The sequence below is a fragment of the Saimiri boliviensis genome, chromosome 7 (genome assembly GCF_048565385.1).
Source record: "Saimiri boliviensis isolate mSaiBol1 chromosome 7, mSaiBol1.pri, whole genome shotgun sequence".
In the NCBI taxonomy this organism is placed as follows: Eukaryota; Metazoa; Chordata; class Mammalia; order Primates; family Cebidae; genus Saimiri; species Saimiri boliviensis.
In genome coordinates, this window is record NC_133455.1 from 114077282 (window position 1) to 114103494 (window position 26213).

The 26213-nt window shown below is 38.8% G+C and overlaps 1 protein-coding gene across 2 annotated transcripts in view; it reads right to left on the reverse strand.

Moving 5' to 3' along the window:
* DERA (deoxyribose-phosphate aldolase) overlaps positions 1–26213 on the reverse strand; it is a 240106-nt gene that overhangs the window by 24112 nt on the left and 189781 nt on the right. The gene's annotated exons all lie outside the window — the stretch shown is intronic.

Genomic DNA, 26213 nt, shown 5'->3' on the forward strand with positions numbered 1-26213 from the left:
TAGAGCCCCATGTAATGTTACCCATAAAGGAGAAGTCCTTTGTCAAAAGTAGTAAACTACTACAAAGTTGGTTATAGCAGTCTTTTGTCTTTGTAGAACTTTCTCTTTCAGTTGAGCTCTTGCTCTCAAAATCAATAAATCATCAGGGTGGTTTCCAGATAGCAGTGTGAATTAAAAATCAGACATCAAAGTATCCTCTTTCCATCAGAAAGGATAAGATTTATTTCATAAGGTTTTCTATCATGTTTATTTTAAATTGATACATATATCACATAGATGGATGAAAACTGTCCTACAGTGTCATCTTTTCTCTATACTCAGAATACAAAGAAAAGCATTGCTTAATAAAGCAACAGAAAAGAAGTAAATGATGTCATGTCTGTATTAGCATTTAAGAGGTGAATCACTTGTCCCCTTTAGTTTACAAAGTTGATGACTATCTTTGGATATGCAGTTATTCAGTACTGCATCAGTGGATTTGAATCAGCTCACCATCACAGCTGATGGGCTGCAAACCTTCCCAGGGGTATGTTAGCAATTTACAGTTGAAGTATGAAATGTATTGGTATTAAAACTGAGGATGCATACTGTTGTATGACAGGCAATGGCTTGCCAGAGAAAATGCCACAGAAAGAGGGCTACAATTTTCTGGGAGTGATAAAGAAAAAGGCATAGCATAATATCAAAGTAGACAATACAAAATACTACTACTACTAATATTGGCCAACATTTGAGCAGTCATTATGTGTCAGGTGCTCTTGGGAAATCTTGCTACCTCTTTCAATCTTCCCAGTAATTCTCAAACGAATTATTGCTATTACTCCTACTTTCAAGACCAGGAAACAGTGACTCATAAAGACTAAATAACTTTCCCAATTTCAAACGGTGAGTGATGAACTGGGATTTGAACCCAGGGAGTCTCACTCCAAAGCCTATTCTCTTAATTAATACACTATAATCCAAGTTATTAGCATGTGAGATAATATTTCTGTGATGTTATTCCTAATTCAAAGACATCTTCAAGTTCTCATATCAAAATCCATTTCTAGAAGACACAAATCATAGTTTCTTTCAAACTGAAAAGGGCGTACCTCTTCTTCCACGACAATCTGGCAATAAAATAAATTTGTTGCCCTGATGTCTAAGGTCAGTTTTACACAGAGGGAAAAAAAGGCCTACTCCTTTTAGCCCAAGGGATTGTGGAAAGAAGGTGGAAGACAGAGGTAGAAAAGGAAGGTAGATGTCACAGTCCTTTATTATTATTATTATTATTTTAAATTTTTTTGAGATGGAGTCTCGCTCTCTCATCCAGGCTGTAGTGCAGTAGCTCAATTCTCAGCTCGCTGCAACTTCTGCCTCCCAGGTTCACTTGATTCTCCTGCCTCAGCCTCCTGAGTAGCTGGGATTACAGGTGCGCATCTCCATGCCTGACTAACTTTTGTATTTTTAGTAGAGACAGGGTTTCACCATGTTGGCCAGGCTGGTCTTGAACTTCTGACCTTGTGATTCACTCACCTCAGCCTCCCAAAGTGCTGGGATTACAGGTGTGAGCTACACACCCCACAGTCCTTTATTATTATTTTCTTCCTCTTACCTCATCTCAGGCCAATCTTGTGAAAGTAGATGGCGTGGGAAGCAAAACCCACAGTTAGGTATGGAAGAGCTCAAAAGCAGAAGGGATTTCACTCTGCCTTCTATTTATGCCTCTGGGAAGAGGCTGCTTATGGAATTACATTAATCCAATGTGACTAGTATCCTTATAAGTACATGGTCATGTGAAGACAGAGACACACTGAGAATGACAGCCCTTATGCAGGAGTGCTACAGTAATGGAATCTTTTTACTTTTTTTTTGAGACCAAGTCTCGCTCTGTCGCCCAGGCTGGAATGCAGTGGCATAATCTCGGTTCACCGCACCCTCTACCTCCTGTCTCAGCCTCCTGAGTATCTGGGATTACAGGCGTACGCCACCTTGCCCAGCTAATTTTTGTATTTTTAGCAGAGACAGGGTTTCACCATGTTTGTCAGGCTGGTCTCGAACTCCTGACCTCGTGATCCACCTGGCTCAGCCTGCCAAAGTGCTGAGATTACAGGAGTGAGCCACCACACTGGGCCAGTAGTGGAATCTTAATAGCTCGTCATGTTTAGGTGGAAGGAAAGCCATAAATCAACTCTCCTGAGAGCCCTCAGTCTCTGATGGTGGGGACAGGATTGAGAAATCAGGCAGCAAATTTCCCACATGCTTTGAAAGGAAAACTAACAAGTTAGTTGAGAAGTGACCAAGCAGAGAGAGAATGGATTTTGGGTATGCCAGCATCACATTTTGGCAGTGGACATTATTAGAACAAGAATAGACTGAATTGTACTTCAGTGATCACTCCTAAAAGCAACTTAGAACACCAATCCCTCAGCAGAGACCAGCATAAAACAGAGACCCATGGTCAGGTAAGTCATCACTCTCCTTCATGTACTTCAATGCCACCTTAAAGAAAAGACAGGAGGTCCTGGTTTGAATTGTGTCCCTGCAAAAACTTAATATTGTAGTCCTAGCCCCCAGTACCTTGGAATGTGATGTTATTTGGAAATAAGTTTGTTGCAAACATGATTAGTTGAGATGAGGTCATACTGGAGTACAGTGGGCTTCTAATCTAATGTGACTGGTGTTCTTAAAAGCATGTGGTCACCTGATAACGGAGACACACTGAGAGAATGCCAAGGTCATGACAAAGGCAGAGATGACAGTTACGCAGCTATAACCTGAGGACCAACAAAGATTGCCAGCAAACTGCAAGACACAAGGAAGAAGCAAGGAAGGCCTCACTGCAAGTTTCAAATGGAGAAGACCCTGCCAACACCTTAGCTTTAGACATCTAGCCTCCAGAACCATGAGACAATACATGTCTGTTTGAAGGTACCCACTTCGGGACATGTTGTTACAGCCTGCTGAAAGCTAATACAATAGGCATAAAGAAGAACTTGTTAAACACTGAGCATTTTATTTGAGTCCTCTAAACAGAGGCCAATATACATAAAGAGACTATTTAAACATAGGATTAGAATATAGCTAAGTTTTTTCTTCCAGTATCGAATAAGGGGAGGCTTGTGAAGAAGATCAGATTGCTATTGAAAAATCAAGAGACTAAATTTTCTTTACACATCTGACTGTAGTTTGAGTAGGTTTGTGATCTCATGGTATGTGATCCTTAAAATTGTCAGAAATTTACCTGATAAATAAATTTTAAAAATGTGGCCAGGACAGTAAACAGTCCTACTTACATTGATGAATGGGAACAAATGATTAGGGTTACAGCAATGAAAATTTCTCTTCTCAGTTTCTCCAATGCGTTTATTTAAACAGCTTCTTATGTTTTAATTCCTTTAAGTGTGTTGCCAGAAATGCTGGTATGGCACAGGGTGTTGACACCGATGTTTGAGAACCTTTGTTCATGACTCCCGCCTTCAGACACATTGTCAACCAGACTCATGCATTCAATACACACAAGGGTTGCGCATTAGAGATGATAGCTTAAAAAGACAAAGTCTCTCTCCTCAGGAAATAGTCAGGTAAGTCACAGACTATAGAAAAGTGTGCTAACTACATGGCAGAATATTATTTTTTAAATAACTTCCCTAAACTGAAGTAAAACACCAAGGGGAGCAGAGACACAGTGAGCCCTGTATAGTGAGTGTACCTGGAGCCACAGGGAACCAGAAAGATGCCCTCCTTAACAAGGCATGGCACCAGCAGAGGCCTAAAGAGGCCATGAGGACTATGGGTGGACTACTTTCTTATGGATGCCATAAGAAAATTCCACAAACGAGGTGCTTAAAACAACAGAAACTTTCTCATCGTTCTGGAGGCCAGAAGTCCAAAATCAAGCTATGGGCAGGCCGTTCACCCTTGAGAGTCTGTACGGAAGGATCTGCTCCAAGCCTCTCTCCAGCTCCCGGTGCTTGCTGGCAAACCTCAGCATTCGTAGGCTTGTAGATGTGTGCCTCCAATCTCTGCCTCCATCTTCACATGGCCTTTTTCCTTGTTTCTTCTTTGTCTTCAAATCTCTCTCTCATACGGACATGAGTCATTGAATTTAGGACATCTTCTAATCCAGTATGACTTTATCTTAACTTGACTATGACTGCAAAGACCCTATATCCAAATGAGGTCACATTCACAGTTACCAGGGGTTAAGACTTTAACACATCGTTTTGGAAGATACAATTCAATCTAGAATATGGGGTGATGGATATTTTACAGACGTTGCCTTTGAGAGGCAACTTCAAGGATCAAATGTTGGTCCCCCTGCGCCCAACCCATCTAAAACCTCCCCACTGCCCAAGCCTCAGCACCACACAGGGCCTTATATATTTAGTCTTACTATGTATAATGCACTCTGGTATTTTCTATTCCATTGTTTTTAGATGCTGGTCATGACTCCCTATATTGATTTTATAACCCATTCATGGGTCACAATTTAGAAAGCACATAGGAAAACACTTACTGAGGGGATGATGCTGCTATCACAAGAGAATCAAATGCAGGAGGAGGAGAAGTTGCTGGGGAAAAGGATAGATGAAGGATTAAGTTTTAGACCTGTTATTTTTTACATGCTGGAACTAACACTTGTGTAGGCTGCTTTTGTTCAGACCATACAATGGGCTAAAGATCAAGGGCTTGTATTAGTTTTCATGCTGCTAATAAAAAATACCCAAGACAAACTGGGTAATTTATAAAGGAAAGAGGTTGAATTGACTCACATTTCCACACGCCTGTAGAAGGCCTCACAGTCATGGCAGAATGTGAATGAGGAACAAAGTCACATCTTACATGGTGGCAGGCAAGAGAGCATGTGCAGGGGAACTCCCATACATAAACTCATTGGATCTCATGAGACTTATTCACTATCATGAGAACAGCATGGGAAAGATAAGTTCCATCACCACGATTCAATTACCTCCCACCAGGTCCCTCCCGTGACACATGGGAGCTACAATTATGGGAGCTACAATTAAAGATGAGATTTGGGTAGGGACATAGCCAAACCATATCAGTGCCCTTTGCCCCTAGAGCTGGTCTTTCTGAGGAGATCTACCTAATGAGAGACATGCCGAACCTACAAGAGGCAGCACTGCACTCCTCACCTCCATGTCCAGGCATTGCTTTGCTCTGTGACCCTATTGCCCCACAAGAGGAGGAAGTAACTTTCCCTGAGCCTGTACATGTTTCAGTAAATACCTGGCAAGAAACTAAGTCCATATATGTTTGATGAACAAGTTATAAAATAAATTGACCCAAAGAAGAATAAGCACCCTCTTATTCTGAATTTTTGAAATTGTAAATGCACCTTGTTGACAGACATGAATGTTAGAGTTATCATTTTAAACTTAGTAGTAATATGTTTATGAGGTGGATGATGCATATGGTCAAAGGCTCATGTATATCCATCAGTTACTTCTGGAGTACATTTCTATACATAATAGTATTTTTTTTAAATGGCTGCTGAATGCAAAGGGATATTCACTGAATATTCCACAGCTCCGTTTTGCCTACACACACTCATATGCATACCCACACATATATTTTCCCCTCCCTTTAAACATACTTATCTCTACTTCTCTCATTATCCCATGCTCTGGTCCTCAGACCCTCCACATGCAATTCTCTATGAAATCTTGCCCTCTGAAAGATACTGTTTTACCACCAACCACCACCATCTATCTCAGAGTATAATCTATGAAGATGGCTAAAATTTTATCAACATGGTTTAGACCAACAGACAGTTTTTATTTCAATTTCAGTTGGGTATCATGTGTCCTGGCGGTAATTTTTATGTACTGATTTTCTTCTGCCTTCAGGGCCATAAGACCTTGATCCTCCACACTCACCCTATGCACCATTGTTCCTAGGAAATCTCACTTAAATGTCAACTACTAACTAGGCCTGAATGAGCCATGTTCAGCCCTTATCTCTTTTCTGAATTTCAGGACTATTTCTGAACCCATCTATTAGTTATCTCTATGTGAAGCTTCCATTTCAATATTTCCAAATAAAATTCATTTTTCATATCCCTCTGCAAACCCGTTACATCTCTTGTATTTTTTTAACTTAGTTAATTGTAGGGTCACGAGAGTCCTATAAATTAAAGGAGAGATGGAAAGTCAGAATAACCACTGTCCCAGAATTCTATTGCTTTGACAGAGGCACTTTACCCTCATATAAGAAGAGATTTAGGACTTTCTATCCAGGGAGTTGGTCTTATCAATAACAGACAATGGAAATCACCCTGCAAAAGCACCCCACCATGCTTATGGAAAAAAAGTCCTATGGACTGTCAAATTCAGCTTGAGCCCTCTTGTTCTCTTTTATTTTTCTCCTTAGTCTATGAATTCCAGCAGGCCAATAAAATCAAGTGAAAGCCTATCTAAAATGTGAAAAAGGTAAGATTACACTGAAGGCTCCAAATCCCTTTAGCCCAGAGATAGGACTCTCAAAAACAAAACCCCCCAAAAAAGGCGAATATTGTATCGACCCAGCAAAAATCCAGATCTGGAATCCCAGTGTGTTTACCTTAAAAAGCAGGTGCCCATTTTAAGCATCTGTGTTCTCTATGAAACACCTTCTAGGTAGGCACTCAAGGAAAGCTTTGGTGTGAATGTCACAGTCTGATTAGATAAGGTGCACTAGCCTGTTAATTGATCTCTAGGCTTTATTCATCTATGTCTTATCAGTAAACATAATGCTCCTCAGGAGACACAGAAAAGCTCTCAAAAGCTAGTGAGTAGCTTTATCAGGACTTTAGCATTCTGTCAGAGCCTAGAATACTTGGCTGCTGGGTAATCTGTAGAGTATGAAACTCTGGCATAAGAGTACAGGAGTATGCCTTGTCTATTTAGCAAGGCAAGGAGGAATTCTTTTTCCCCCATTCAAAGGTGCCACTTGACTCAAAGAGATAGTCATTATTTAGTTATTGTCACTTAATCTGAAAACAATCAATTAATCTCAAATGTTCAGTAATCACTGGAATAGGCAAAGACTGTGCCACACTGTATGATTTAACCTCCTAAAATGTAAAACGCCTGATGCAGTGTTTGACACACAGCAGATGCTCAATAAATGCTCCTGTCTTTTCACTCCTTTCCTCTTCTATATCTGCCCCCTCCCTTTCCTTCTCTGTCCATCTGTCTCTACAACCACTTGATTTACATGACCAAAAGGTATAGAAAATAGGCAGAAAGTATCCTGTGAGCACAATTACTTTAGCTCAATAAGTAACATGGGAAATCCTACTTAAGACATGAATACTTAGAAGTCTTCAAACTCTTTTTTTGAGAGGTATTGGAAGACTAAAGGGAAAGACCTGGTTTTCTGGCTGAGTAGTCTTTTATTCATCCCGTAAGAGAAAATATTTCTGTTTATCATGTAGGTGCCACTCCCCAAATCTCCACAGTCTAAAACCTGTTTTTCCTTCAGTAAACCAAGTTTAACTAGCCTTGCCAAGTGAGAGAATGATTAAATGCTAGACGAAGCCTCAGCAACATTTGAAGTGCAAGACATTTTATTTCACCTTTTTAGGCTTCCTCTTACAGTGCCCCTTCCCTGCTCCACCTGACTAATCCTTAGGAGTCTGTCTTGAACACTTTGCTCTCCAGAAAAAGACAATCATCCTCTCTTTACTGTTCTTCACGACCACTGATGTTTGTTGTCATGCCGCTTCCTGACATGTATAAAGCTGTGGGTATTTCATCAGGACTGTAGCTGGTATTTACCAATTTTAGGTTTGCCAACTCTGCAAAGTAAGAAAAGCAGTTGTTGTCTCTGTTTAATGAATAAAGTGATGATCAGGACTTGTTCAAGGTCATACAGTCACTAAGTGAAAAACTACATAAGCCAGCCTTCCTATTGGCCTTACTGAGATGATGGTGCGCTAAGAATTCTATCAGGAAGTGTCTCCACTAAACTCTAAGGGAGTGAGACATAATTTCAAGATAACAGTTGAGTTTTCATGGCTGAGCTATACAGCACCAACAGTGTGAGTTTTTAAAATTAAAAAATTGCTCCAAAAAATAGACTACCCTAAATCTGAGTTGCGTTCCTGGACTTGTTTCACTAAAATGTCTTTCTCTGAGTCTCATGCCCAGAGTCTACAAGTTGAGGAAGTTAATGAAAGAGATAAATTCCATGGCTTTTTCAAAATGAAGTAACTTAAACATACCTCACCCCTTCTCAATCTCTACATTATAGATTTGGTAGTTGATATCTAGCCAACTCATAAATACTGATGCCTTTAATATGTTAGATTTTAAATTATGCAAATAATGATTGGAAATTACTAGAAAGCAGATTGTTCCCATTTGCAACCTTGGAGCTAAGGGAACATGTATAACCTCTGTCCATATATAAATTGATATTTCCCACACTCTTCCTGCTGATGACAGCAGGCTGTCACGAGAATGTCACCCACAGCATGTGGGTTAAAAAATGCAAAGAAAGAAGGAGAGAAGGGAGGGGAAAGAAAGGGAAGGAAGGAAGAGAGGAAGGAAGGAAGGGAGAAAAGGAAGAAGGAAGGGAGAAAGGAAAAGAGGAAGGTAAGCAGAAAGGGAGGGAGGAAAGAAGGAAATCTTCAGTCTTTATCTAAATACTCAGTATTGAATAAGTCATTTTGAGAACTAGAGAGCAGAGTCAAATTGCCTTTTTGAGTCTTGAAGTAAATTATCAGCCTAGTACAGACCCCGGCTAAGACAGATATAGCATTTAACTTCACGGGTGGCTATAATTTCTGGATTTGTGAAAGAGTGATTCCTGCTTAGTACATTCCAAAAAGGACATGAAGTTTCTTAAGGCCCTGTATAAATCAATTCACAATCATACTGAGGTAGTTTGACTGTGACTCCAAAATGTCTGAGTTTCATTTTCTCCCTGTTAAAGATGAAACCACTGACATTCATTTTTTATGGACATTTCCAGCTGAAGACTTTTTTTCGTAAGTTAAAATTTGAAGAGCATGAAAGAGAAATTATTCTGATTTATGATGACTTCCAATCAGGACCAATTAAGAGAAAATGAACCAGGGAAATTGGAGTGGGGGAGGGAAATAAGATCTGGCATAGTGAAAGTGTTTAAACTGAAGTTTTCTTTCCCTTACAATCCCCTGGGTAGAATCAAGCAAAGGCAGCTTCAGGATCAAGGGCCACTGTGCCCCCAGGCCTCACCCACATCCACTCTTTCACCTCTAATCTTGCTCTAGGCACAAACAACTACCTGGGACTGGTCTATGCACCCACTGCCCTTTCATCAAGAGTCCTTCAGACTTACAGAAACACTTGTCCTTTATTACAGTATTCAGGAATAAATGGAAAGTGAAATCTAGTATTACAGTAGGGTCCATTGATTTCCTGACTTGATTCCCAGCTAAACACCTTCTGGTTTCAAGTTGAAAATCCAAGGTCTCAAATTTCACACATTTTAAAAATATTTATGACAGAACTGTCTTTAGATCTGAGCACAAGAGGCCTTTGTGCTGCGCTTGTGCCTTAGGAGGTCCGCATAGCACATGTGCACATGCACGCGTGCACGCGCACACACACACACACACACACACACACACACACAGAGTCATTGAAGACTGCAATTGTGCCTCTGTCCCTCAGGATCTAATATTGGCACAACACTTCTATTCCAAGAAATGCTCTTCATCTCTTGGCCCATATCTCCCACAAAAAGCATAACTTCATTCAGTTGCTGTAAAAGTTTGTGGGTTGTGGCACTCCTAATGAATGAGCCCTGCTTTGGAGTATGAGGAAGATTTCAGAGGCAGAGACACTTAAGAGGCAAGACAAATTAATTAACTTGTCAGATCTTTCCTCTGAGGTAGCATGAACACAATAGATTATTGCATAATGAAGTATTGTTTCCTAGGAATGCTAAATGTTTTTCTTGATTTTCTTTGTGTTCCACGGTTCCAGAACTACTCACAAATTAGTACAATATAGGAAACCATCACACGTGGTGGCTGAGGAGCATCTTAGGATCTTGTACTATTCATATTACTCTTACCTTTGTGTGTGTGTGTGTGTGTGTGTGTGTGTGTGTTCCTCAACCTCTAACCTATTTACATTTGTAAGTTATCTATTTTATGTGTTGTGGGAGCTATTCTGCACTTTGTAAGATATTTACCAGTATCTCCAGCTTCTGTCCAGTAACACCTCCCCACTCGCCATTCTTTCCCCAATGCCTGTGACAACCAAAAAATATCTCTAGGTAATATTTCTTGCCAATTCTCTCCTAAAGGGCAAAGTTGCCACTGCCTCACTGGTTCAAAACCTCTAGGCTAGACAACATACATGAAGCATGTTATCATTTCTTTACACTGGCAATCTGATGCCTATTGAAGTCTAGAACTTTGAACAGTTCTCTTTATAAAAATATTTCATAAAATTTAATTCAATATTTTTAACTTCAAAATGTCAGTTATATAAATGTGATTTCTATAACATTTAACATGTTATATTCATTTGCCATGATTTGTATTTTACCTTTTAATTGTAATAGATTCTCTTGACTGTTTTGGGAGAAAATATCTTGTTACAAGCATAGATTTAAAAATCTTTAATCTTTTTACACCCACTTGAATTTACATTTTTGATAAACTTATATTACAATTTTGTATTTTGTATAGATTACATTGTATTGTTAATATTTTAAATTATTTGAAAATAACAGAAATTGAAAATACCAACACGGGTCTCAGAAAAATTAAACAAAAAGCCCAAAAACATAGATAGAAAATCTTTTAAAAGATTTTGAACTTTGAAAGATTTTGGACTTTGAAAAACTGACCCACTATTTTAACCATATTACCTTGGGTGAGGTATGGTGAGGCCAAGGTGCAGCTTAAGAGAAAGAAACCAGAAATAATTTTACAGTTTTACCACTTGCTATGATTTTAGCATGTCCCTTACAAAATTCATGCTGAAACTCATTCCCTGTTGTGATGGTATTAAGAGATGGGGCCTCTTGGGAAGCGATTAAGTCATGAGGATTCTGCCTTCATAAATGGTTAAGTGCCTTGTAAAAAGGCTGAAGCGATGCAGCTTAAGCCCCTTGTGCCCTTCTGCTTTCCTCATTCCACCATGTGAGGGCGCAGCAACAAGGAACCATCCTGGGAGTGGAGCGAGCCAGCCCTCCCCAGACGGTGCCTTGATCCTAGACTTCCTAGCCTCCAGAACTTCCAGAAATACATTTCTGTTCTTTGTAAATAACCCAGTCCCAGGCATTTTGTTACAACAGCCTAATTGGACTAAGACAACCGTGCTGGAGAAGCCCTGGGGTCAGAGGAAGGAGACTGCAGGGAAACACCTTCATTGTGGTTTGCGTGGGAAGGAAAGCATGAGGCCAGCAAGCGGGTTAAGGATTGGCTACTTTGAATAAATTCAGCAGTCTGCGAAATAGGGGTGAACTCTGGTTGCCTAATATCCTGACCCTGGGACAATTAGAGCAGGTATAGTGGCCCAGAGTGTGAGAACCCAATCAAGCAGATGCTTGAGGTGCAGAGTTAATGGGATGCTCAAGAAGGACCAGCGTCTAGTCAGTGACTCCAAACCAGATCAAGACAGCACTTTACAAATCTGTTTTACATGAGCACACAGAACTCAGGAATAGGATTTTACAAATTATTTAATAAAGATGTAATTACTAATTATAACAATTAAGTGACCAAGAAAGTTTTTCTCAAAAGACAATAAATGGAACAGACCATATACACTGCTAGAAACTTCATCCTCTCTACTAAGTGAAGATATAATTAATTACTGACCAAAACAATGAAAGGTAAAGTTAGGCTCCCTCTGTACTTCTTGGCCTGACGTGGAAACTATTAGGTGTAGAACTAATATAACTTGATTTTAAAAGACTGAAATGCCTCACAAGAAAGTATATATACTAGGGAATAAATGATGGATGAGGAAATCACAATGAAGGGAAAATGAACAGATTAATAGAGAGATGCATCTCTGTTCTCCAGATAAATAACTACATAAAAGCTCCTGTCTTTAGGGATATTATAATATTTGTTGAGATGAGACACACATGGGACTCCCTAGTGATCAAATCAAAGAGATAATCATTATTAGTTTCAAGAGTCAGAAAATACTTATCAGAAAATAAACACATCTAGTTGTTCAAGAAAAAAAAAAAAATATCTACCTTCTATAGAAACTGGAAACCTGAGGAGAATCCATTCTAGATTCTTGGAGCTGAAAACCATCTGTGTAGTGACAACCACAACTCACATTTGTAGCAGGAGGTTTTCTAGCCGGCATGTTAGCTAACAGATTCTTTTCACCTTAGGATTTCCCATCATAGGAATGTACTGGAGCCAGTGGTACAGTTGTTGTCACCCAAGCTTATTGTCTGTCAGCCTTACCGGACTTCCCCAGTGGGGAGCCAGGCCCAGGAAGGCAGAGGCACAAATCCAATCACTAACTACCCGAAATGCTTCTCAACTGGCAACACTGCCTGCAGTACTGGGGAATTCCCCTTACAATAAATGCACCATTCCTAACCTTCTCTATCTTCCCCACATTGTGGCTATGGAAAATGACCTCTATATCACTTATGGATGATGCTAACAGGTATCTTATCACTGAGCAAATGATGTCATAGCCCAAAATTTGAAAGGGAGAAATCCTGTTTATCCATTTTAATCACGTATTTGTGCTCAATAAAATAAAATGCTTCTATTATCCCAACAGCAACCATCACAACATAGCAAATTCAGTGGGGAAGGAGAGGTGGGTATTACACTGTTGAAGGAGAACAACACTCTTATAACCAATTAAACTCGTTGCTGTTGAATAGCCTAACAGTTTGCACCAACACACATTTCAAATTACCACTTCAGTACAATTTGCTTACAGTTATCAGGGTTACAAATGGCCTTCCAAATCAGTTCCTTGGGAGACCTAAGTTTTCTGTCAAGTATATACTGGCTCAGCAGGGCAATTTCCAAACTGTCCCCAGAACACTACAGGAAGTTAATTTCCAAGTTGCAACAAGTATCTGACCTATACATGTGTGATGTGTGAGCTGTCAGTTCCGCACTGGACCACCTATTCTAAGACTACTTACTTTAACTCTCATTTCTTCCAGTTGTGAAAATATTTTTAAGGTACTCATTGATCTCTGATAAATTGGTTAAAAAAAAATCCCCTCCCCTCTGCAAAGCAAACAAACAAAAAAGCCATCTATTTCTGCAGGCTTGACATTACACAGAATTTTTTTCAGAATAGCTACATTCCTTCTTCTATTTCTACTACACCTGATTTTTTGTTACTGTTTTGTTTCACAACTATTTATATTTGGTGACTGCTTATTAATGCTTAGTACTGCCTTAAATACTTTGCTTCACATGTATTACGTTGTTTATGACCAGGACAATCCTTTGAAGTTATTCCACTTTACAGATAAGGAAACTGAAGTTTGAATGAGGTGAATAAGTCACCCAGCGTAACCAGATAAGACAAAGACCCAGTGTTCAAACTCAAGTCTGTCTAAACATAAATCTGACATCTTTAACCATTAAGCATCTTAACAATTATGCTATTACTATTACTTTTGCAGATGCATGATTTGCCACTTTAATCAAATGTATGTGTATGCATAAGTATCTACACATACATACATACTATATTCCAGGTACATCACGAATTAAATAAACATTTGAAGACTCACGGAAGAACTATGCAGCCATGCTTGTTTTAATTTTCAAAATAAGGTGTATTGGCTGTTTCATTTTTACTTAATGTAGACTCATTAGAGAAATGTGAGGATGTCCACAAAAGAAAAAAATCATCCAAATTCTCATGCTCAAAAACTAATATTGTCCAATATTTTATTAACCATAAATTATAATATTTTGGTTAGAAAACATTCTACGGAATCTATAATTTAAATTTTAAAAAACTGATTTTAGGCCAGGCGCGGTGGCTCAAGCCTCTAATCCCAGCACTTTGGGAGGCCGAGGCGGGTGGATCACGAGGTCGAGAGATCTAGACCATCCTGGTCAACATGGTGAAACCCCGTCTCTACTAAAAATACAAAAAAGTAGCTGGGCATGGTGGCACGTGCCTGTAATCCCAGCTACTCAGGAGGCTGAGGCAGGAGAATTGCCTGAACCCAGGAGGTGGAGGTTGCGGTGAGCCGAGATCGCGCCATTGCACTCCAGCCTGGGTAACAAGAGCGAAACTCCGTCTCAAAAAAAAAACAAAAAAACTGATTTTAAAATATTTTTGACATAAAGATTAGCAGACTTAGTAATCACACAGACACAGGTTCAAATCCCCGCTCTACCACTTCAAAAGCTATTTGACCTCCTGAGCCTGAGTTTCCCTCTACGTGAAATAAGAATGATAATTATTCCTACTCCACCCAGATGTTGTAAAAGTTGAATGAGACAATATGTAAGAGAGTGCTTGGCAAATACTTAGTGTTCAAAAGAAGACGGTGTCAGTGGACGTGATAAACATACATATTTTATCTCTCTGAATTCCTGCATTAAAACAGACAAAGTAATCAGATACCAAAACAAAAATCCATGGCTAACATTTGCAATGAAATTAGATGACTACATATCTTTACAAATCTCAAATATCAGCCAGTGAGGACAAACCACCAACAGCTGCCAGACCACAGTGGTAGCAGTGTCTGTGCCGAGAAAAGCAGAGAGAATCAAAGACAAAGCACTGAGCGCCCATTTAAAAACAGCCACTGAAACTGGGAGGTTTCCATTCCAACAATGGGCAGTACAAAGGGGCCTGTGGTGGGAACTGGAGGAACCTTAGGAATCTAACACTTAGGACCCTTCTTCCAGGATGGAGCTCTTTTCCAGGAAAGGCTCTTGCACTGAGGTGAAACTGCTGGAATGGAATTAAAACTGAACAAATTAGGCCCAATAGAGACAAAGGAAAGAAATGATCCAGATTAAAGTGGAGGTGGAAAACAGAACCAGGAAGCCTTGGAAAACAGCAGAAGTGGGAACTCTCCAAAGTTACAAAAGCTACCTGAGCCAGGCCTCTACAATTTCAGAAAACTGATCTCACATAAAAATGAGCAGCAGAAAAGTATTGAAGTCAAGTCCCATGCAAAGTTCTTAGAAGATAAAAGAGAATAAGGAGCAGAATAACATCACTATAGATAATAAAAGCATATCAGAAAGACAGGGACAGATCAAAACTGTAACCTATTTCAAAATGAGCTAAAAGACATTAGGAATATGATACAAGACGTAAAAGAACAGCTTAAATCAGAATTAGAAAAACTCAGAAATCAGGTGACAGAACATAGGAAAGAATTATAAATAAATGAAAAAGTCATTTCAGAAGTGAAGACTAAACTAGAAGGAACACAAAAGCAAATAAGCACTAAATATGCCTGAAGAGAATATTTGGTGAAAAGGAAAAAAAAATTAAAAATCAAAAAGAAATAAAGAGCTAAAATGGATTAAAGAGAAATCGACAAAGAGAAGATAGGAAAAGAAGATTCACATTATATAATATAGGAATCCCTGAGGAAGAAAATCAAAATCAGGATAAGAAAAAGTAGGAAAAACAATGAATCAAAAATACTTTCCTGAAATTAAAAAGGATAATTGAAAGTACATAGTACAAGAGCACACCACACATCTAAGAATATCATCTCAAAATCACCAACAAGGTGTATTCTAATAAAAATAATTGGATTTTAAAGAAAAAAGTTTATTGAGCATTCAAGAAAAAAAGGCAAGTGGCTTATAAAGAAAAAATTAGGTTACCATCAGACGTTACAATAGCAGTATGTTATGACACAAGAAAATAGAGTAGCCTAATTAATATACTCAAGGAAAGAAATGTCTAAAGAAAATATCTTTAAAGGACTTTTTTCCCAGTAAAAGTGACTTTCTGGTAGAAAGAACATAAACAAACTGTCATCAATATGCAGGAACTCAAGGAATATTACTCCCATGAGCCCTTACTGAGGAATATACTAGAAATGAGCTTCAGATCATCGAAATCACTAGAGAGACATAGGTATAAGGACTGATGAGTAGGACTAAATATGATATGTAAAACATAGTTACTATACAACTAAGATCAAATGAGCACTCATAAAAGAGGAAAGCATAGTTTTAAGGCTACATGTTTAGGTAATATAGATGTAGCACAGCTATAACACTTAATGGGGAGACTGAAGAGAGTATTTGCAAAAATAATTTAGTTATTTTCAGTAACTATATTGCCAGTGGTCTACTAATATTGTTTGGGTGTGTAATATTAGAATTGAGTAAATGATTAATTATATAGTGTTCTGATTCTATGATCTCCTTTGTCCTTGGGAACTAAGATTTTGGGATGCAAGACAGGAAATACAGATGTAATACAGAGGTTAAGTAAAAAAAATACAACAAAACTTGTGTTTCAGAATTTAAGTTGGAACTATCAGTACGAACTCACGAAATAACTTTGTCCACTGAAGATGCTCAGAAACAATTACCATCTCTAACAAACAGGTTGTGACTTTAAAGTATCATTTCCCCCAAAAACAACTTGAAGAAGTGGCTATTTCCATGTCTAGGGTAAGAAATGTACAAGATGCACCTGGAAAACCTTGTCATGCCAAATAACAACAACAACAACAAAATTATCAGAGTAATGTTAAAAGAACTCAATGGCTGGTACAATGGCTCATGCCTGTAATCCCAACACTTTGGGAGGCTAAATGGGGTGGATCACTTGAGGTCAGGAGTTCACAACCAGCCTGGCCAACATGGTGAAATTCCATCTCTACTAAAAGTAGAAAAATCAGCTGGCCATGGTGGTGTGCACCTGTAATCCCAGTTTCTCAGGTGGCTGAGGCAGGAGAATCACTTGAATTCAGGAGGTGGAGGTTGCGGTGAGCTCCGATTGCACCACTGCACTCCAGTCTGGGTGTCAGAGCAAGACTCCATCTCAAAAATAAATAAATGAATAAATAAATAAATAAAAGAACTTGAAAGCCGACCCAAAGAGGCTCCCACTAGCCAAATGCAGGACAACTTGAGCTTCAGTGAAGATATTTGAATGGATTGAATTGAGATTGAAATTTCATCTTTCAGAAGGGATCAGCACGACTCTGGATCCAGCTGCCAATTTGTAGAAATACAGAGAACAGAAGAAAGTGTTAAAGGGGAAAATCCAGACTGTAAGAAATTCTGCAGATCAAATCCCTCATGTTCTTCAATAAATAATTTGTGAAGAAAAGAAAGGGACAGAGGGAGGACCTGCAGATTTAAAAAGATTTAGAAAACTTAAAATTTGAAAAATAGGCAAGACAAAATTATAGTGTCTAGGGATACACAATTTTGATGAAACTATAAAGAACTGCCAAAAAAATGCTTATTATAGAATCAGGATAGTGGTTACTTTGAAGGGAGAGAGAAGTGTTGAAACTGGAACGGGGCTCGTTGGGTAGCTAGAAAAGTTCTATTTCTAAACATGAGTAATTATTTCAACAAATGCTTCGCTCATTAATCTACAGAGTTCTGTGTGATTTTTCTGAAACTGTGTTTAATTTTACAACAGAAATAGTAAACAAATAAGTGCTAAATAAATATTAACTATACTTAAAATTAAACTGAAAATATTTTGTAATATTCTAACGTAATAGTAAGTAGCTAAATGGTAGAAAATCAGAGATTCAAAAGATGACATTCTAAGCAACTGTCCCTGATTGTCTGATTACCACTTTACATTTTTTGGAATACATGGATGCCTAGCACTGAGCTTGAACCAAGTTCTCCCGGGGATGGTTTAGCCTTTAGATGAGAATCCTCTTCTTTACTTAGAAATAATAAGTGACATAGATTATTGCTGGTCAGGCTCCCCAGCACACCAACTCTGGGACAGAGAACTGCATGCATGAAGTTTATTGGGGAGTGCTCAGGGGACCCACATCTGTGGGGAAGTGAAGGAAGAAGGATTATGCCAGTGGAAGAATGCAGTTGCGATGCAGGCGGTCCTCAGACAGTCCCACGGAAGTCCTTGAGCTGGGATAAGTATTCCGAGTTGTCTCACCCTGAGGCAAGGAGCATGGGACTTTATTACACATACCTTGTTCCAGGCCTTATCAATGAGTCATAGATGAGGGCCGCTCTAGGGAAAGGAGTGTGAGCTACTTTTGGCCAAGTAGCTCTCTTCCTTTGAGGGTAATTCCCAGACAGTTATTCAGGTCAGTGCTGTCAATCTCCAATTTCCCAGGTGTTAAGGAATGAGTGCCTCAGTCCTGAAGGAAGATCTGGACAGAGATCCACCACCAAGAGCAATTCAACTATTTTGCTTCTCTTCAGTCAATCTGTGTGTCAAGCATGCTTTGTCTCCAGAAGCGTGCAGTTCACTTTGCTCCTTCGATACCTTTTGAGCCTATGTTCTGAAGAAGAGTTTTGCTCCAAACTTTCAGATGTCTAGAAGTTTGGCCTTTAAAAGATTTTCTGTGCATATCAAAATTGAATCTAAGTGAAAATTTGCAACGCATTACTAGTATCACAATATTCTTACTCATTCGATCAACACTTATCGAATGCAAAGCCGTAGGAACCCAGTGGTGAACAGAGTCCCCTTTTGGTTAAAGTTTACTATATCATGCTTATCATTGAATGCTATTCATTGCTGCAAAATGATGACACATTCTGCATGTACTCTGAGTAATCCTTCATTCACCTCCATTCTGGGGATGAATGCTACAGAAGACATTTATGCCATTCCTTAAAAATCAATAACATTTCAAGATTTTTCTGTGACATGTCTTCTCTGTGCCAAGTAGTTTCTTTAACTTGATATCTACTTGAGATTGCAGCCAGAAAAATGAGGCAGGGGCTTTAAATAGCAATTTAAGATAGAGTTCCTGATGTCTTTATAACAATTGGGTTTCATACTCTTGAGGCAATTGAAAAAAAAATCACACTACTTGTATTTGCACCTGTATTCACTTTTTTGCATAAATACATAGAACATGTGTTAGGATTTAATTCTCCATGGGTGTTTCACATTTCTGCATGTTTAGACATACTACTTGGACTACAGAATATACTTCTCAATCTATAATGATGACTATTATTGGTATTTTTATCATTCTTTAGCCCTTTTGTCATGATTGATTTACATGCTGGTGTCCTCCACACTATTGGGAACTGCTTCAGAGTAGGGGACCACATTCTGTCCACCTTTTTGCCTCCAGTATAGTGCAGTCCCTTGAACATAGAAGAGACTCAATAATTTGTGTTAAAATAAATTGAACTTGAGTACACAGAACTGTACTGTGATTGATGCATAATATTAAAACTTTGCTCTAGCTAATGTTAAAGCTGTTTTGCATTTCTACAAGAGTTTAACAGAACTCTCGGAATTTAAATTTCCAAATATAAATTCCACTGGCTTTAAATAATTGCTTGATAATAAAATCCAGTGTTAAGTTAAATAGGATTTTCTTGTATAAATTGTTTCTACCTTTCATAAGAGCAATCTGGCAGTACCTATCAATTTTTTTTATCTACTTGTATAGAAGTTTGCATGTAAGAATTTATCCTAAATAAATAATCTTAAATATAAACAAATATGTAGCCAAAATGATGTTGAAGTTTTACTTTTATTTCTTTAATCCTTCCTGAAAACCTGAATGGTCCATGCTATCTTTAGTTATTGCACTTCTGTAATTTAGGGAATACATTCTATAAAGGAAAGGGGCTTCCAATGTCCCTTAATAATTCATCTAACAAACTCAAAAAGAAACAAAATTTGCACCTTTAGCAAAAAGGTTGACTATTTATTTAGGTTGTTTATGGCTACTAATAGTTATCAATACAAGAGATTTTAGGAATAGGTGTAGATTCTTGAAAATTTAAAAATGATTACGTAAAGACGTCATTTTGACATGCGTTTTAACTTCACGCCCTGATTTGGTCTTTGTGCCTGTTGGAAGACAACATTCGTTCTCTTTGATAAGCAGTATAAATTTTATCAGATTTTGTAAAAATTAATGAAGTACAAGAAGCCAGAGACAAATGTTCTGTGATACCACTTTGTTAGAGCATGATGACAGGGAGGCTCACTAGGGAGTTTCTGAGCACACATGAGGGAGAGTTAGAAGATCCGAAGATGGAGTGCAAGAGCTGGGAAGCCCTTCTTGGTGGACTGTGGGTACACCCATAGTCTATAGGTTATTTCTTCTCTCTTCCAGCTGCCATCTAACTATAGAGTAGGGGATCCACAGAGTCTCCTATGAACTCTTGAAACAATTCTCCTTCCCCTCCTAGCCTTCTATCTAGGGAGGGCCAACAGAGCTGTCCCAAATATCCTTGAACTTGAGGCAGATTAAACTGTGTAAAGGCTTCAGTTTTCCCCATCAGCACCACAAATACTTAACTCTAGGCTCAGTCTGTAGCAAAGACCATAGTTGCCTCCTGTCTTAGTCTGTATTGCTATAAAGAAATACCCAAGGCTGGGTAATTTATAAAGAAAAGAGGCTTACTTGGTTTACAATTCTGGAAGCTAAAACAGCACCAGCATCTGCTTCTGATAAGGGCTTCAGGCTGCTTGCACTCATACCAGAAGATAAAGGGGAGCCAGTGAGTGGGAGATCACAGGACAAGAGAGGAAAGCAAGGGCAGGGTGGTGCCAGATTCTTTTTAACAACAGGCTCTCCAGGGAACAAACAGCAAAGAGCTCACTCACTATCAAGTGAATGGCACCAAACCGTTCATGAGGGATCTGCCCCCTGAGCCAAACACCTCCCACAGGACCGCATCTCCAACACTGGAGATCAAATTTCAACATGAGATTTGGAGGGGACACATATTCAAACCACAGCACTCCTTTCTTCACCCAGGACCTAGAAGCAAGGCCTGACCACTGTGAAAGTAACGATGGTATTAATACATGGCTTTGAAGTCATTAGCTATGTTCAGAATAAGAGGACTATGGGAGAAGACTATCCTTAGTCTCATTTAATAATAGTAAATTGGTCCAAATTCAAAAATAGCTTTCTGTTGCAGGGAAGTAAAATTCTTGTAAAGGATTTATTTCAAAGCAGTGCTAATTAATCCCTGGAGCTAGACAAGGGTGTTGTTTCATGCTGTTCCTGAGAAAAAGCCTCTCAGGGCACCAGCATTTCTCTCCCAGCCTCTGAGGTTCCAGGGGGCCTGCACAGCTGCACTCGGCCCACTGCCCCTGGGCAGAACCTGCAGAAGCTTCCTTTCTCTTCCTCCCCGGTAGCTTAGCAGACACCCCCAAAATGGATAGAAATTTAAGCAGACACAGAATAGGATGTAGGGAGAAGAACCCAGGAATTCCAGAACTTAATAAAACTGAAAAATTTTTATGGGCTCTGAATAAAAAGGAGGAGATTCCATAGTTACCGAAGGAACAAAATTTCAGAATCATAGCCTTGGGGATAAGTGTCAAAATGTCCCTGGTGTTTCACAATACTGAAGTAGAGAGGCCACTTGTAGCTGTAGAGTTATTAAACTGGGCTAGCCACAGTAGTTCATGCCTGTAATCCCAGCACTTTGGGAGGCCAAGGGAGGAGGATCATTTGGAGTTTTAGACCAGCCTGGGCAGCATAGTGAGACCTCATCTTCATATTAAAAAAAAAAAAAATTAATCAATGTATTAGTCTGTTTTCACACTGCTGATAGACATATTGGAGACTGGGAAGAAAAAGAGGTTTAATTGAATTTACAGTTCCACATGGCTGGAAGGTCTCAGAATCATGGAGGGAGGCAAAAAGCACTTCTTACATGGCAGCAGCAAGAGAAAAATGAGGAAGAAGCAAAAGTGGAAACCCTGACAAACTCATCAGATCTTGCGAGACTTCCTATCAGAAGAACAACATGAGAAAGATTGGAGAAAGAATGACCTCTCCTTGGGTGCCTTCCACAACACGTGGGAATTCTAGGAGATACAATTCAACTTTTCATTTGGGCAGGTGTTACACTGCCAGACCATCTCAATCAACAAATAATTTTTTTAAAATAAAAAATGAAGAAATATTAAACTGCCTCTTTAGGGGAGAAGAAAGATGAATCCATTAGCATCACTATTTGGAAAAAAAATAAAATATAATGGGGGCTTAGGAAGACAAAACATCAGTTTATGAAACCAATATTATTTACAAATTAGGAAAAGGGAAAGTGGCCATGGAATGATATTTTTGAGAGCTGAATAAATGCCAACATGAGGAAGAGCATTTGGGAACAGAGAATTGCATGAGGGAAAGAGGAGCAGAAGGAGTGAGCCAGCAGAGTTCAGGAAAGCTGTACCATGGATATCGATTGATGAAGATAGCTGAGAATACATCTGGAGAGACAAGCAGGGGCCATACCAAAGTCTCTACTTGATGTGTTGGGCAGTAGGGACTCAGGCCATCAATACAACTGTGTCTTGAGATGTAAAAACAGGAGATTAAAGGTAGAGAAACACAATGCACTGCAGTCAAGATAAAGACAGCCATATCCTTGGGAGGGAGGATGTGGAAACCCACCTCTTCACTGACCTACAGCAAACCTTGTGCCCAGAGGCTTATTCACTGTGTGAGTAAGTTAGCTACTCTCTCTGGAATTTGCCTTTTAATTCCTTTGTGGTGGTGGATATTTATACCTATTTTGCAGAGTTTTTGAAAGGGGTTAATAATATAGGTAAAATCATATGTAATACAATGTCTGGCATGTAAATACTCAGTGAATGCTATTTTATTTTATTTTTTCCTTTATTCTGTATTTTTATATGTGACCATACTCCTACTGGAATGAATTTCTATTCCTTTCACCTGTTCAAGTCTGACTTGATTTGTTTATTCGCTTATTCATTAGTTCCTTCATTCAGTGATGGTTATTAAGTGCTTGTCGTGTAACAGGAAATGCGATAGGGGTTGAAGATGAATATGGCAGTGCCTACTGTATTTGAAAAGAGAAATAACTACACAAAGGCAATGTAAAAATTATATGAAATCTCCCGTCACTGCTCCAGTTGTAAGTGATCAATCATCTCTCTGATTTTTTATGCCACTCTCATCACTTATGGCAAAATTACCTTGAAATGTAGTTAACTTTTCTCGTGGCTGTGATTCTTTTCCCCAACCAGATGTAAGTTCCATAAGGATGGGCACTATAGCTCCTCATTATTGTAATCTCCTCGGTGACTTGATCATCAGAATTCAATAAATACATGTTAATGATTGTGATAAGACAAGAGGCAGGACTTTATTCACTCACACCGTTAAGCAGGTGAATTCCTGTCATGTGTTAATGAGCTAATGTTTGGCTCCCCTAAGTTAACATCCATAAGAGGAATGTGTCCTTGTTCATTCCCTAGAAATAATCCTATTCCTAAACGTCAACACTTCTCAAGTCTTTATTCTCACTCCTACCCCACTTACATTCTGTAGATGGGTGATCTCGCTTTTTCTTCCACAGAAAAAGTAAAATGTACTAAACAAACATTCCTCAGACTTTTCATCTCTCGTCCTCACCTACACACTCATATATATCCCCATCTGTATTTCTTCTTCTCCATCCTGTCTTCATTCTTACTTAGCAGTATACTGTACACTTCAACTGTCCTCTGAATTTTTTTTTCTCAAATTCAGATGAAACTTAATTCTTCACTTATTCTTCTCTATTGCAAGCCCAATATGTTTTTGAAGCCTTTTTCTGATGGCTACTTCCTTGGAGCAAATAAGCATTTTCAAGTATCTCTAATTAATTAAAAAGTAAGAAAGATGATGGAAGAGGGGAAGGAAAATGAAGGGAAAACCCATTCCTTGACTGATTCCCCTCCACTACCTTATCTCTATTCTCTATTCATAACCATGTTTAGTTTGGGTGTAGGCAGCATTTTTAATGACTTTCCCCCAAATTACAAAATGACTACAATCTCAATGCAGAAATCTTAGAAAACATATTTCACAAACATTTTTTATGTCTGCATATTTTCTTCAACATAATTTTAAGGGTTGATTATTTTTTTCATGACTGAATCCTAAATTGCTTAATCAATGCCTTAGAGTTGCACATTAAAGTTGTTTCCAATTTTTTTTATTATAAACAATGCTGTGATGAGTATCTGTAGATGTACATTTTTTTGCATATCTGTGATCATTTCCTTAGTAACAAAATGCAATTTCTTGGCCAGAGGCTATATTTTGGAGGAATTTAATGCCTTCACAGCTAACTTGCCTTGAAAGAGTTCACTCAATATCTGTATTTCTCCTGATGTTCTCTCTGAAGCCCAATGAGGTTGAGCTTCCACTTTCATGACATCAGTGACATCACTGAATCTCTTTGAATTGCTCTCCAAGGGCAATTTTTAGATTGGACTCACCAGTCCCTTCCAAAGCATTTGGCACCATTGATAATCCCTTCCCCACTCCACGAAATTTCCTTCTCTATTGTTTTCTGTCACATCACTGTCCTTCGTTTTCTTTCTTGCCTTTCTGTGCCCCCACCTCCCCAGTCAGTCTTTTCCATATATATTGTGCTGCCAATTGAAGTTGTTAAACTGATCTTCCTGGGCAATCTCATCAACCAAAGTATTAAACTACCACCTAAAAACAGATAACTCCAAAATACCTAATTTCAATATAGAAATTTGTCTCCTTGTCCAAAACAGTATATCCAACCACCAACTGGACATTACCTTCAAACCCAGTATTACTAAAATTGAACTCATTATTTTCCACACAAATTTGTTCCTTTGTCTGCATTTTATATATTTATTTTATTTTATTTATTTATTTTGCAATGGAGTCTCGCTATGTTATCCATGCTGGAGTACAATGGTGCAATCTTGGCTCATTGCAACGTTCACCTCCCAGGTTCAAGCAGTTCTCCTGTCTTAGCCTTCCAAGCAGCTTATAGGCACCCACCACCATACCCAGCTAATTTTTGTATTTTTAGTGGAGGTGGGGTTTCACCATGTTAGTGAGGCTGGTCTCAAATTCCTGACCTCAGCTGATCCACCTGCCTCAGCCTCACAAAGTGCTGGGATTACAGGTGTAAGTCTCTGTGCCTGGCACTGCCTGCATTGTATATTTCAGTTATGATGGCTCTATGATAGTACCTAGTTGTCCATGCGAGAAATCTTGGAGCCATCTTCACTTCTGGTTATTTACCAAGTCCTACTCCTGTTCTTCTAGAGTTCTCCTTTCCTCTAAATGTGAATGAACTATGATACATTCACTATATCGCACATTATACTTTGAACAATGATCAGCCTTCCATATTTTTCTGTAACCTATTATTCTATGACTTTTGGTCTCCATGTCATGTCCACACCAGGAACCAGGTCTGTGTCCCCAGTAGATAAGACAATACTTATTTTTGTTACAAGGAGAGATATAAATTAATACTTGTTGACATTCAATAAATGCTTGTTGAATTGAATGAATGAATGATGGCATTTTGCTCCTTGGCAAAATTCTTAAGTAGGAGATATATCTTTGGTGCTTGTCTTCCTGTTCCTTGTCCCTTCTATTATTTCTCCCTCTCCCAAGGCACTCAAGCCTTTCATGTTGACCAGTCTCTCTAGTGAAATAGCAAAAGTGACTTGATAAAAACTGTCCCTGTGAGATGCATAATTCTGGAATATTTGCATGTTGAGAAGATAATGGGATATCACAATTTAACAAAAGCAGATGAATGGCAAGGGGAAGACAATTTGGGATGTACCAGAGGATGTTTGCAGCCATCTCATGTTGCCTGTGTGTAGCAGAGACAGAATTCTTATATGATATATTAGTAATTAGAATTATTTTTATTTGAAAAGATATATGAGGGTAGATTCCAGTATCTCTCATCTACTATATAGAAACCATGGTCCTAGCTCACCCTCTTGGTTGCCCGCTCAGTGACATGGGCTACATTGTGGAAGTCAGTGAAAAGGAAGCCCCTGTAAGGGGTAAAAGCAAAGCTACATTACCATGGTCCAAAATAGTCCCTGCAGTACGTAGTTTTGCTATGTCAATGCGCCACATATCTCAATATCTCAATATAGAAAATATAGCGTCCTTTATTCAATAGTTTAAAGCAGGAGGGGAAAAAATCTTCAAATATGCTAATTCTACACACAGTTCTTGCACTAAGTCATTAAAATCCCTCTTCAAAGCTTTGCAGGTACTTAAGTGGATTTGAAGAAAAGTGCAGGACAGTTCATGTTCCA